Here is a 12,961-nt window from a genome sequence, read left to right on the forward strand (position 1 = left end):
TTTGTTCTGTAAGCCTTCACCTGAAGTACAACAAAAAAATAAAAACAATTAAGAATATAAATGCTATAACTTTTCTCTAAGAAATGAAAGCAGATTTTTGTCCCTAAACTACATGGGTAAGATTTTAGTAAAGCAAAATTTTAGCTATTCCCTTCTTTTATTTCTCCTTTCATTCTTTATTACTTTCCTACTCAAATAAATTTCCTATTCCTGCTAATCACTGTGGTAATGATTACCATTGCACAGATAAATAAAGTCTTGAAGGAAGACTTTTTTCTCTTCCTTTTTTTTAAGAATGAATATAAAATTATGGGCTGAATGATTTGGTAATATTTATTGTAGTTTCAAATCAGATGTTGACAGAGTAGACTTCCTTTTCACAGGAGGATAAAATATCTTCCTGTGTAATTTAATAAATAGGCTTTCAGGTTATATGATCCAGTTTCTTTTGAGTTTGATGAGTTAGCTCCCTACGTTAAGTCATTTTGGGAACTCTTAATGTTTTATAAAAAGACGTTCCTTTGTACTAGTCAGGACTATGGCAAGAAATAGATGTTCTAATTAAAAGAGTAATTAAAGAGAATTAAGGAATGATTCGGTGTCGCTAGGATTAAGAGAACCAGCAATGACCAAGGAAGCATCCAGAGTTTAGTAAGAGTAAAAAATTATTACCACACCTGTCTTGACAAAGCAAGAGAAAGGGAACTGTTACAGGATCCCCAGAGGGTGCTAAAATCATGTGGTCTTCCCACAGGAGCTTTGCTGTTTGCTACAGGAAAGGCAACCATTTTCAAATGATTGTTAGTGGTGGTAGAAGTTTTTGAGGTTATAAATAACAAGAACTCTCTCTCAGCTTCAAATCTTCTGCTGGAGCTCCTAATGGCCAGATTGTCCTGACAATGTAGTCTATACAGATCAGTCTTCTGAGACACAGAGCAGAGAGAAGGATGAAAAGTGGATTTAGAGGATCAAACAGATGCTCTACAGCGTACTCTCTTGATTTACTATAACGAACACATTTCCAATGTTGAAAATATTTATGATTTTCAGATTCAGTTTCTCATCTACTTGGCTAATACCGGAGCCGTAGTGACACAGTGGCTAAGAGCTCGGCTGCAAAACCGGAAGGTCGGCAGTTCGAACCTGCCAGTCTCTCCTTGGAAACCCTATAGGGCAGTTCATCTCCGTCCTATAGGGTCGCTATGAGTTGGAATCAACTGGATGGCAACCGGTTTGGTGTTTTTGTTTTTTTGGCCAATGCTTTCGATGATACTTTTCTACAATATAGGTCAGTTCAGTGATAAAAGAGGAATATAGGGCACCTTACAATAAATCTTGCAATCAAATTTTAAATATATCCTTTCAAATCTTGAAAAGTGAGGGCACAGAGGCTCAACAGGGACGGGAATAAGTCTCCAAAAAAAAATCACTAGATGCAAATAGAATCCAGTTTAGAAACATTTTTCTTCAGAAATACATTGTAGTGGAAATTGACAGAATTCCTAAAAGTCTTAAGATAGAGCCTGTACATAAGGTAGGTAGAGAGTTAAATGTATTTATTCCTATGTACACACCACTGGGAAAAGTGCCTAACACACATTTTACTTTCAGTAACTGTTACATTATATACAATAAAATATTTTTTTTACTTTTGGTACTGTCACTAGCTTTCTTTGTAGGCTTGGATAACTCACCTTATACTCAGCATTGTTTTCTTCGTCTAACAGGTGGGGTCAGTACCTCCTATGTGAGGTTGTTTTAAGGATTAACTAAGATCATGGGTTGAATCATATGAAACTGCTATATGTGTATATACATATATATTTAGTTTTTTGGTCACAAAGATCAAATATTTGTGATTCCATATGGTTCAACCTAATTCGTTGTGAATCTCCTTTGTGAAGTTCAATGTGGAAAATCAAGGAATACATAATTTAACAGGGGCCTTCATTTCATATTCAAACTTATCAAAAATTCTTTGATACTAGGATTTTACAGGTTAAAAATATATTAGTTTGTCTTTTTCATTCTTATAATAATAAAATCTTTTCATCATTAACATTAATCGAATGCTTTTTATGTAGTAAGCCCAATATTAAGGACATCAGTTGTTTTTCTCCTTATGTAAGATACTAGAGTTATAGGATAATGTTTTTCTTATGAATCAATGAGATTTTTTACATTTGGGTGGAAAAAAAAATCACTGCCTCTAAATATTTGTCTTAACATTATGCAAATAAATGTTGCATAGTATGCTCAGTAGATCCCATTTCTGCTAACATCTAGGTCTCCAAACAGGATGCATTTGAATTGGTTAGATGTTAACAGACTAAAAAATATAATTGCGTTATAGTTGTGCTTCCATGAAATTGCAGTATAATTGGCATTTAGGTGTTTTTGAACTATTCAATCACAAATTTACAGAAATACCTTAATTCATTCACATAGAAAGATATTCATATTTACCAATAATACATTGATTATTTTCAGTCACCTTTTCAGCATCATCGACCTGCTGTAAATTTATGGGCAAAGTGTTATGAGAGCAATATAGCAGCAACAATTTTTTTTTGTTAAAGTGAGAATGTGATGTGACATTTTCAAGTTTACTCTTTGGATCATGGATAATTTGTAGAATAAGTAGAACCAAAATGACTTTATAAAGTGTTCTTCATGCTCAGTTACTATTTGATTACTTAAAACATAGGTTGGAAAGCACAACATGTGGTCCAGATAGGCCCATTGTTTCCTGTTTTACTGGTATACTGTCACACCCAATTGTTTAATATTGTTTATAACTGTTTCCTTGCTACAGTGGCATTGTTGAGTAGTTGCAATAGAAAAGTCTTGCAAAACTCCTACAAATTGTGAAATATTTATTATTTTTCTGTTCACTGAAAAATACTCATTAAACCCTATCCCATCTTAAAGTTATGGGTTACACAATAAAGTTGTTAACTATTGAAGAGTTATTTCACAAACTTTAATTCATGCTAAGATCACATTTAGAGTCAGGTTTGAATTTTTACTTTTTTTATTGTGTTTTAGGTGAAAGTTTACACCACTAGTTAATTTCTCATTTAAAAAGTTATACACAAACTATTTTCTGACATTTGTTGCAATCCTCATAATATGACAGCACTCTCTCCCTTTCCATTTCCACCCTGGGTTCTCTGTGTCCATTCATCCAGTTTTCCTGACCCTTTCTACCTTCTTTTTTTGGGGGGGGGGGCAAATGTTGCCTGTTTAGTCTCATATACTTGAATGAACAACGAAACATGTTCCTCACGTGTGTTATTATTTGTTTTATAGGCCTGCCTAATCTTTGGCTGAAAGGTAGACTTCAGAAGTGGCTTCACTTCTGAGTTAGCAGGGTGTCCAGAGGCCAGACATAATCTTGTGGGTTCCTCCAGCATCTGTCAAACTGGTAAGTCTGGTCTTTTTTTGTGAATTTGAATTTTGTTCTACATTTTTCTCCTGCTTTGTCTGGGACCCTCTACTGTGATCCCTGCTAGAGCATTTGATGGTGGTAGCCAGGAGCCATCTAGTTCTTTTAGGCTCAGGCTGGTGGAGGCTGTGGTTTATGTGGTCCATTAGTCTTTTGGAATTACATTTTCCTTGTGTCTTGGTCTTCTTCATTCTCCTTTGCTCCAAATGTGATGAGACTAAGAGATGTATTATCTCAGATAGCAACTTGTAAGCTTTTAAGACCCCAAACGCTACTCACCAAAGTAGGATGTAGAATTTTTTCTTTATGAACCATGTTATGTCCCCCGATACCACGGTCCCCAACCCTCAGCCCCAGTAACTCAGTGCCTCAAGGTGTTTGGATGTGTCTAGAAAGCTTCTATGTATTTGCCTTGCTTTGCTCAAGTTGTGCAGACTTCCCCTATATTGTGTGTTGTCTTTCGCTTCACCAAAGTTAACACTTGTCTACTATTTAGTTAGTGATTTTCCCTTCCCACCCCTCCTCTCCCTCATAACCGTTAAAGATTGTTTTCCTTCTGTGTATAAACCTTTTCTTGTGTTTTTATAATAGTGGTATCATACAATATTTGTCCTTTTGTAATTGACTTATTTCATTCAGCATATTGCCTCCAGATTCATCCATGTTGTGAGAAGTTTCACAGATTCCTCATTGTTCTTTATTGTTGCACAGTATTCCATTGTGTGTATATACCATAATTTGTTTATCCATTCATGTATTGAAGGGCACTTAGGTTGTTTTTGTTTTTTTTGCTATTGTGAATAACACTGCAATGAACACAGGTAGGCATATGTCTATTCGTGTGATGGCTATTTCTCTAGGATACATTTCTAGGAGTGAGATTGCTGGATCATATGGTATTTCTATTTCTAGCTTTTTAAGGAAACACCGTATCATTTTCCATAGTGGTTGTACCAGTTTACAATCCCACCAACAGTGCTTAAGAGTTGCAATCTCCCCACAACCTCCCCAACATTTGTTATTTTCTGTTTCCTTGATTAGTGCCAGTGATGTCAGGGTGAGATGGTATCTCATTGTAGTTTTGATTTGCATTTCTCTAGTGGCTAATGATTGCAAGCATTTTCTCATGTATCTATTAGCCGCCTGAATGTGTTGTTTGGTGAAGTGTCTGTTCATATTCTTTGCCTACTTCTTAATTGGATTATTTATCTTTTTGTTACTGAGGTGTTGAATTATTCTATAGATTTTAGAGATTAGACCCTTGCCTGATATGTTGTAGCCTAAAATTTTTTCCCTGTCTGTAGGTTCTCTTTTCACTCTTTTGTTGAAGTCTTTTAATGAGCATAAGTGTTAAATTTTTAGGAGCTCTGAATTACGTAGTTTATCTTCTGATGTTTGTACATTGGTAGTTATGGTTTGCCTTGTATTTATGCCATGTATTAGGGTCCCTAGAGTTGTCCCTATTTTTTCTCCCATGATCTTTATTGATTTACATTTTATATTTAGCTCTTTGATCCATTTTAAGTTACTTTTTGTATATGGTGTGGGGTATGAGTTCTGTTTTATTTTTTTTATAGGTGGACATCCAGTTTTGCCAGAACCATTTGTTAAAAAGACTGCCTTTTCCCCCTTTAGTGGACTTTGGTCCTTTGTCAAAGATCAACTGATGAGCCTTGTTGGAGTGCTGGACATGATGAAACATGTTGGGAAATGGGAGTAACAGAAAGGTTTTTGTATCTAACTCTTCAAAAAGGAAGATTCTTAAATATGTGCCAATCTTTTCTCAGCATGTAGATACTACAAATTTTAAGAAAATGATAATTCCTTAACGCAAAGCCATTAGTGGGCTCTATATAGGAAATATGTCCTGAATCCATGGTTATCTGACATCCAAGTACCATATTTCCCTTTTTCACTTTTGCCTTTTGGACAGTTAAAGCTTATTTATTATTGTTTTTTTTAATATGGTAGATTAACCCGTAAAAGCGTGCCATGAATCATGTTGTTTCATATTGTTAATATGCTAAATTAAAGGAGAGAGAAACGTAAAGCTAACATTTGTTTAAAGCTATCTCTGAATAAGAAAAATCTACATTATAAACATACAGAAAATATTGTGTTCCACATGATCATTGTGAAAAGCAAGTAGGAAAGCAATGTCTTGCTTGTTGTATATGTCAGTATTATAGAGTTTATGCTGGATTAGAGTTTATTTCTTGATATTATTTAGACAAAGTAGTTTACTTAAAAAAAAATCCTTAAAATATTGGTCCACATGAAACATGTTCATATTATACTATATTCTGAGTTGGCTAATTACAAATTTGATAGCATTGCATGTTCAGGGAAAACAGGTGTCTAGCTGAGGCAATATTTAACTTAATTTATCATTCTGTTAAATTTGTAATGCTCATAAAAATTCATAACCTATACTACCTGGATAATTACAGCAGATGCTTATGAATTAAATGTTCCATAATTTTTTGTTAGTTTCTGTTTATGTGTAGAAATTTACTTATACTAAAGAATATAGACAACCTGTATTTAGAGATTCTACATCTGGAGGATTATTGACTTCTTAAGTTGTCACGTAGCTAACATCTTTTGTTTTTTATTGTAAATACTAAAACTGTTGGTAAACAGACTAATAATGCAATTGACAAATTGGTGGGGGTGTGAATTGGTACTCTTTGTTTTAGCACATTGTAACTTTGGATATCTTAATGCCTTTCAATTATCAAATTCACTTGTTAAGTATTCTGGAAACAATACTGCACTGAGAAAACTTTGGTTCTTATTCCTTCTTGCTCTTCTCTTATTCCTTGGCATTGTACAAGCTGCCTAAATTCTCTGGGCTCAGCTTTCTTCTCTGTAAAATGAGCAAGATACACTAGATGATACCTAGAACCACTTGTAATTCTAAAATTCTGCTGATGTAATTTAAAATACTTACGCTTAATTTTTCCATTTTTGCAAGGCATTAATCAAATTTGTCAGATAATGAACAAATATTATTGTCCTTTTGAACCTAAATCAAAGTGAATGCATTTTTATACATGTAAATTGAAAATTCAGTATAAAGTGGTCTCAATTATCTCAAAGTTCTTTGAAAACTATATTTTTCCATGGTGAATTAGTGTTAACAGGTGCTTCAGTTCTCAATTTCACTTTAAATGCACACAGCTTAAAATTTATGTTCTGTTAGTCCTTTACATGTAGATTAATACACAGCAAAAGAAAATGATAGCAACAGACATTTTATGGGCCTTGGTTACAAGTACTGTAGTCTTTCCCTTCAGTTGTAAGGGTATCATGACTCATTTGGTCACTTGTACTTATACGCCTTGCTGAAATCTGTATCCTATTTCCCTTCAGTTGTTTTTTATCTTCCTGCTGTTTATTTATTTCCAACTTTCTAGTGCAATAAGAAATCATATGTTTTTTAACTTGAAATACTGCCAAAACGCGAAGTATACACACACAGACACATATAAACGCACATTCATACACTTCCCAATCCCCTTCACTTAGACTGCAGCAATTTATTATAGCATCATGTAAAGATATGAGTATTTGAAAATACTTCAGAGACATAATGTTTCTTTTTCAATACTGGCAGGAGTTTCCCTTTTTCAGGGAAGCCTTTCTTGAAACATGCTAATTCAGCCTCAGACAACCTCGTAATATTCACACTTATAGCACTGTGTACTTCTTTGCAGTACAATGATCAAAATTGTAACTTAACATTTATTTTCGAAATTATATTTGATTAGGTGCTTCACCTCTAGCCTGCAAACCCCATTTGAGCATGAACTATTTCTAGTTTTGGTTACCATTGTATCTGCTGCATGTAGTATGTTCCCTGAAGGATGGTAAGAGCTCAATAACTATTTGTTTAATGAATAAAGAAATGTGTGGCTACAATAGCAAGGTTCAGTAATAATGAATGAAATTAAAAAGGAGGCAGATATATTATCCATATAAAAAAGATTTCCTAACATTTATAAAAATCATACAAAAGCTAATTTGTGATTTCATCTGTGTCCTATCTATCAATATTGTTGATATGCTTTATATTAATTATTGTCAAACACATTTACATGTTTTATCCCAAATCAACTTTTTATTTTGGATACTTTTTGAAAAGCTTCAGAAATCACGAGTGCATTTGTTTATCCCTGCTTTAGTGCAAACACCTGAGACCAATTTATTCTGGGATATGAAAAAAAAATATCATGAGAACTAAACACGACACGAGTTATATTGAAACAAGGAACGTTTTCACAAAATTAAAATATAACTCATTATAGAATGTTACGAAAGTATTATGTATACCTATTCATTAGTCATTAAGTTATAGAGATATTTTGTCACTGTTATTGCCTATTATTGTCTTTTTGAGAAATTAAATGAATGCAAATATGAATCAGGAGAACGGTGATTAAGAGCATGCAATTTGACAAGTAGAGTTCAATTTCGGAAACTGCCAGTCATATGAGGCCCTGCAAAAAGCTCAGGTTATTTATCTAAAAGACAAAAGTAATAATGGAATCAACCTACTAGGTTTTGCAAAGATTAAATAAGAAAACACGTGTGTAGGTTTAATAAATATTATTCAATAAAGTTTAGTTTTAATGAGAAGAGGATTCTCATATTTATAATTAAAATGGACCACCCACTGAAAAATCGAAACTCAAATCTCTTAGCCAATTGAAAGCTTTTCTTTTCTCCCATTTCAGAACCAATACACACAAATAATTTTTTTTTTTTTCGTTTTTGTTTTTTTCTGGAGAAGAGATAGGAGGAGGTTAGCTTCTTTATTATTTCCTGGTTCCACATCCCTCACATATTAGCTGAATTTCTGACCTCTCCAGGGAGACAAGGGTGGAGAGGTAGGAGATTTTACTTGGTTGATACAGTAGTTATATGATAATGGTGCCCTTTGTTTATAGCTGGTCATTGTCTCCTAAGACACATCCGTGGATTTCTCAGAGATTCTCTCGCCTCTCCTAGGGGACCCGAGATTGCAAGGATGAGGTTGCTGGCTGTTTTTCACTCCCCCTTCAGACCATAGGAACTGAAGGGCTCCATTTGGCAACATTAACTCATCGTCAGTAGAAATCTCTTTTAAATGACTAATAACCAACGTTCTCACCCTGATATAGCAAAGAGCAACCCATTTCAAATGCAGATCTTTCTTTCTTTTCTCAGAGGCATCCAGGCAGCTGTAGCCAGCCTTTAGGCATTAGACTTCTGAGTTAAGTTAGAGGCCAATTCCTCTCTTCCCCACACTCCAGGGAATCCATGGCAAGCTCTTCAGTATGGTCCCCCTTATGTTTGAAAGTGAATATAGCAGTTCCAGGAATCAAGTTTAGATAAAACCATATCCAGATGCATAAAGGTCTTCATTTTGGGAGCAAGATAATTTTTCAAAAGCCTCTCAGTAACCTGCACCACTTCCTTCTGATCATCAATATGTCCTTGCTACATTCATCAGTGCAAAAGGAAGTGAGATTACTCCTGGAACCCGGGTTATGGGAAAACAAGTTTGAGTCTTATGGGAAAACAAAATTCAGTGCCTTTCCATAAGGAAGATACATGGGTGGTTTTTTGAGAAGCAACCAATAATACCTGCTAAATCCCTATCTACTCCTCAACACTAAGTCCTTTACTGCAAAGTCTTATCGTCAAAATGTCTGTTGGAATAGTTTCTCTGTGTTTGTATCTCCTGTCCTCAAATTTTTCTACATTTTTTTTTTTTTTAGAAAGGAATTTTCAATTTCAAAGAAACAGTCGCAGGAAATCTCACTGTAGTTGAAATAGTTCATTGAAAATTATTAGGTGAAGTTTAAGAGTAAATATCCTTTCTATATACTTTGTTAATACAAATAATTATGTTTAAATGTTCATCAAATAGTAATCAAAGCATAAATAGGTGGAATTTTCCAAAATAAAAGCTCTCCAAATAAATGTGTAGACATCATTATTAAAGTGTGATTCCTTTTAAAGAAAAAACATATATATTAATCTGATTTCTAATTGAGACTTGTATTTGCACTAAATAAGTTTTATTTTTTTTACTTTATAAAATGACACTTAGATTGGTATGCATATCTAAATATGAATCATATACATTTATTACACCAAAATTTTTCTGGAAAATTTTTTACTGTAAAATATGACATTTTTTAATATAAAATTTAGAAAACAAATGGCTATCATTTAGATTTTTTTAAAGAGAAATTGCAGTACTTAAATATTACTGTTTCATGTTGTGTGTTATTTTTTTCTTTTTCTTTTTCATTTACTGAGTTACTTAGAAGAGAAAGAGAAGAATCTCAAGAACTGTAGTAATCATCATTAGAACCAAGTTAGAAATAATGCAGTTAATATGTCAAAAGTCTAATCATGCTCTTTCTCTACAAAAAAAAAAAAAAAAAAATTCTTTTCATTTGATGACAGTGTCATCCTTCAGCTGCTCAGGTCCAAAACCTTGGAGTTTCTGACTTCTTACTCCCTCCACTGTTAGTACCCGTCCTCTCCAAATTGCTACAATAGCTTGCTAACCGATCTCCCAGATTCTTCATTTACACCCCTAGAGTTTTCTTTGCAACACAGCAGTAATACAGTAGTCATCCTGGTCCCTCTCTTCTTGCATAACCCATATCCTATTCATTTGCAAATCTCCTTGACTCTGTCAGTCGTGAAGTTATTGCCTTTAACTTCAAACCCAATCTTCTATATTCTGCTTTGTGATGCAGAGTCTAGAACTCTGAAAATCACATTGCTGCTTTGCCATCTTGCTCTCTAATTAGACCTCACCAATAGGGAAAGCTAGAGGGATACTGGAAGGCAAGAGGAGGACAAAGGGTCTTAGTCCTTCCTGTTGTTGTCAGTAATACTTCACCACAGCAGTGGCAGTTCATTCTAAGAACAGCTATTAAAGCCAGTTTTCGATTTTTCCAGCACTTGCCAAACCATACTCATCATACTCCCCCAGAGACACGAGCCTAAGTTGAGCAGCATCCCCTCCTCGGAGGTCTCAATCTTAGCCCAGAGGGACCCCCTCTTTCAAGCTCAAAGGCACAAGTAACCACTGTGTAGCACCCTCTTCTCAGATTCTGGACCCAGCTCCATGGTGCTCTTCCCCCAAGATTCTAAGCTGTTATCATTTCAATCTTCATACTTTTGTTGCCCCAATCTTAGGTGTGGTGGCTGCCCCGTGCAGCTATGATACCTTGGTACTCTTTTTTTTATTTTTTTTTATTTTCAGTTCTTTGATTTCTTATTAACAGTTCTTTATATTAAATTCTCTCCACTGAAGGGTTTAGGGTGTGATTTTGCCTTTTAACTGGCCCTTGAATGATACAATAAAAAATACATTCAAAGTTTCTTTGTTTGACTCTTGATGTAAACAAAACAATGTAAAGAGGCACTTATGAGACTACAAGAAAACTTTGAACCCGGACTCAATTTGGTGATATTGATCAATATTAATTATTTAAAGTGTTACAGTGGCAGTGAGGCTATGTAAGAAAAGAGTAGGACATCTTAAAATATTTATAGATGAATGATACAATATACTTTGCTTTTAAAATAGCCAGTGGATGTCATGCCTGGAGAATTGGAAGGCAGAGATGAAACTATAGTAAAAGCTGTGAAAGCCAGAAAGTGTGTAAAGCAGAAACCTGTCAGAGAAAGAAAATTAAAATATTTTCCCCTAAAACAACTGGTAGAAAAGTGGTAATGCTCCTCCCTGTCAAAGGCTGAAAACTTGAGAGACCTGGAACAACAAGACGATCCCATTGAGTTCAGTCTCTCAAAGTTTCCACTGTATATCTTGTAAATTATTGAAGCTGATTTATGGGTTCAAAGGAATTTATTATTCTATTCTCCGTACTCTTTTGTATGCTTGAAAATTATCATATTAAAATACATATATGCATGTTCATGTACCATATATATACATATATACACATACATACACATGTGTGTATTCACACACACATCTCCCTCCACTGTTACTACCTTCCCTCTCCGGATTGCTACAGTAGCCTACTAACCAATCTCCCAGCTTCTTCCTTTACCCTGTAGAATTTTCTTTTCAACATAGTAGTAATATTTCCTTAAAGTCAAAGGCCAGATGTTATCCCTCTACTGAAAATCCTTTGTATTGAATTCAGAGTAAAAGTAAACGATAATACAATAGTTTATGATGCTGTATACGGTCTGATCTCAACCTTCCAATCCCCTTAGCTCTCTGACCTCATTTCCCTTCCCCTCCCCCATCCATTCCCTCCACTCCAGCCACTACAACCTCCTTTCTATTTCTTGAACACACCCATGCTATTTATTCTTCACGGAACATGTTTCCCAGATAACTACATGGTTTAATTCCTCAGTTTCTGCAGTTGTTCTGTGGCTATGGTATCTAAAATTAGACCACACACAGTCAAAACAGCCTGGTACTGGTACAACAACAGATACATAGATCAAGGGAACAGAATTGAGAATCGAGACTTAAATCCATCCACCTGTAAGCAGCTGATATTTGACAAAGGCCCAAAGTCCATTAATTGGGGAAGAGACAGAGTTTCTTTAACAAATGGTGCTGGCATAACTGGATATCTGTCCTCAAAAAACTGAAACAAGACCCATACCTCACACCACGCACAAAAACTAACTCAAAATTGATCAAAGACCTGAATATGAAATCGAAAACGAGAAAGATAATGGAAGAAAAAATGGGATAAATGCTAGGAGCCCTAATACATTGGCATAAACAGAATACGAACCGTAAGTAACAATGCACAAACACCAGAAGAGAAACTAGATAACTGGGAGCTCCTAAAAATCAAACACTTATGCTCATCAAAAGACTTCACCAAAAGAGTAAAAAGACAACCTACAGACTGGGAAAAAAATTTTGGCTACGACAAATCCGCTCAGCGTCTAATCTCTAAAATCTACAAGATACTGCAAAACCTGAACAACAAAAAGACAAATAACCCAATTAAAAAATGGGCAAAGGATATAAACAATCACTTTGCCAAAGAAGACATTCAGGTGGCTAACAGACACATGAGGACATGCTCATTATCATTAGCCATTAGAGAAATGCAAATCAAAACTAGAATGAGATACCATCTCACCCCAACAAGGCTAGCATTAATCCAAAAAACACAAAATAATGAATGTTGGAGAGGTTGTGGAGAGACTGGAACAACTTATGCACTGTTGGTGGGAATGTAAAATGGTACAACCACTTTGGCAATAGATTTGGCACTTCCTTAAAAAGCTAGAAATAGAAGTACCATACCATTCAGCAATCCCACTACTTGGAATATATACTAGAGAAATAAGAGCTGTCATATGAATAGATATATGCACACCCATGTTCATTGCAGCACTGTTCACAATAGCAAAAAGATGGAAACAACCTAGGTGCCCGTCAATGGACAAATGGATAAATTATGGTATATTCACACAATGGAATACTACACAACAATAAAG

The sequence above is a fragment of the Trichechus manatus genome, unplaced genomic scaffold (genome assembly GCF_000243295.1).
Source record: "Trichechus manatus latirostris isolate Lorelei unplaced genomic scaffold, TriManLat1.0 scaffold00260, whole genome shotgun sequence".
NCBI lineage: Eukaryota > Metazoa > Chordata > Mammalia > Sirenia > Trichechidae > Trichechus > Trichechus manatus.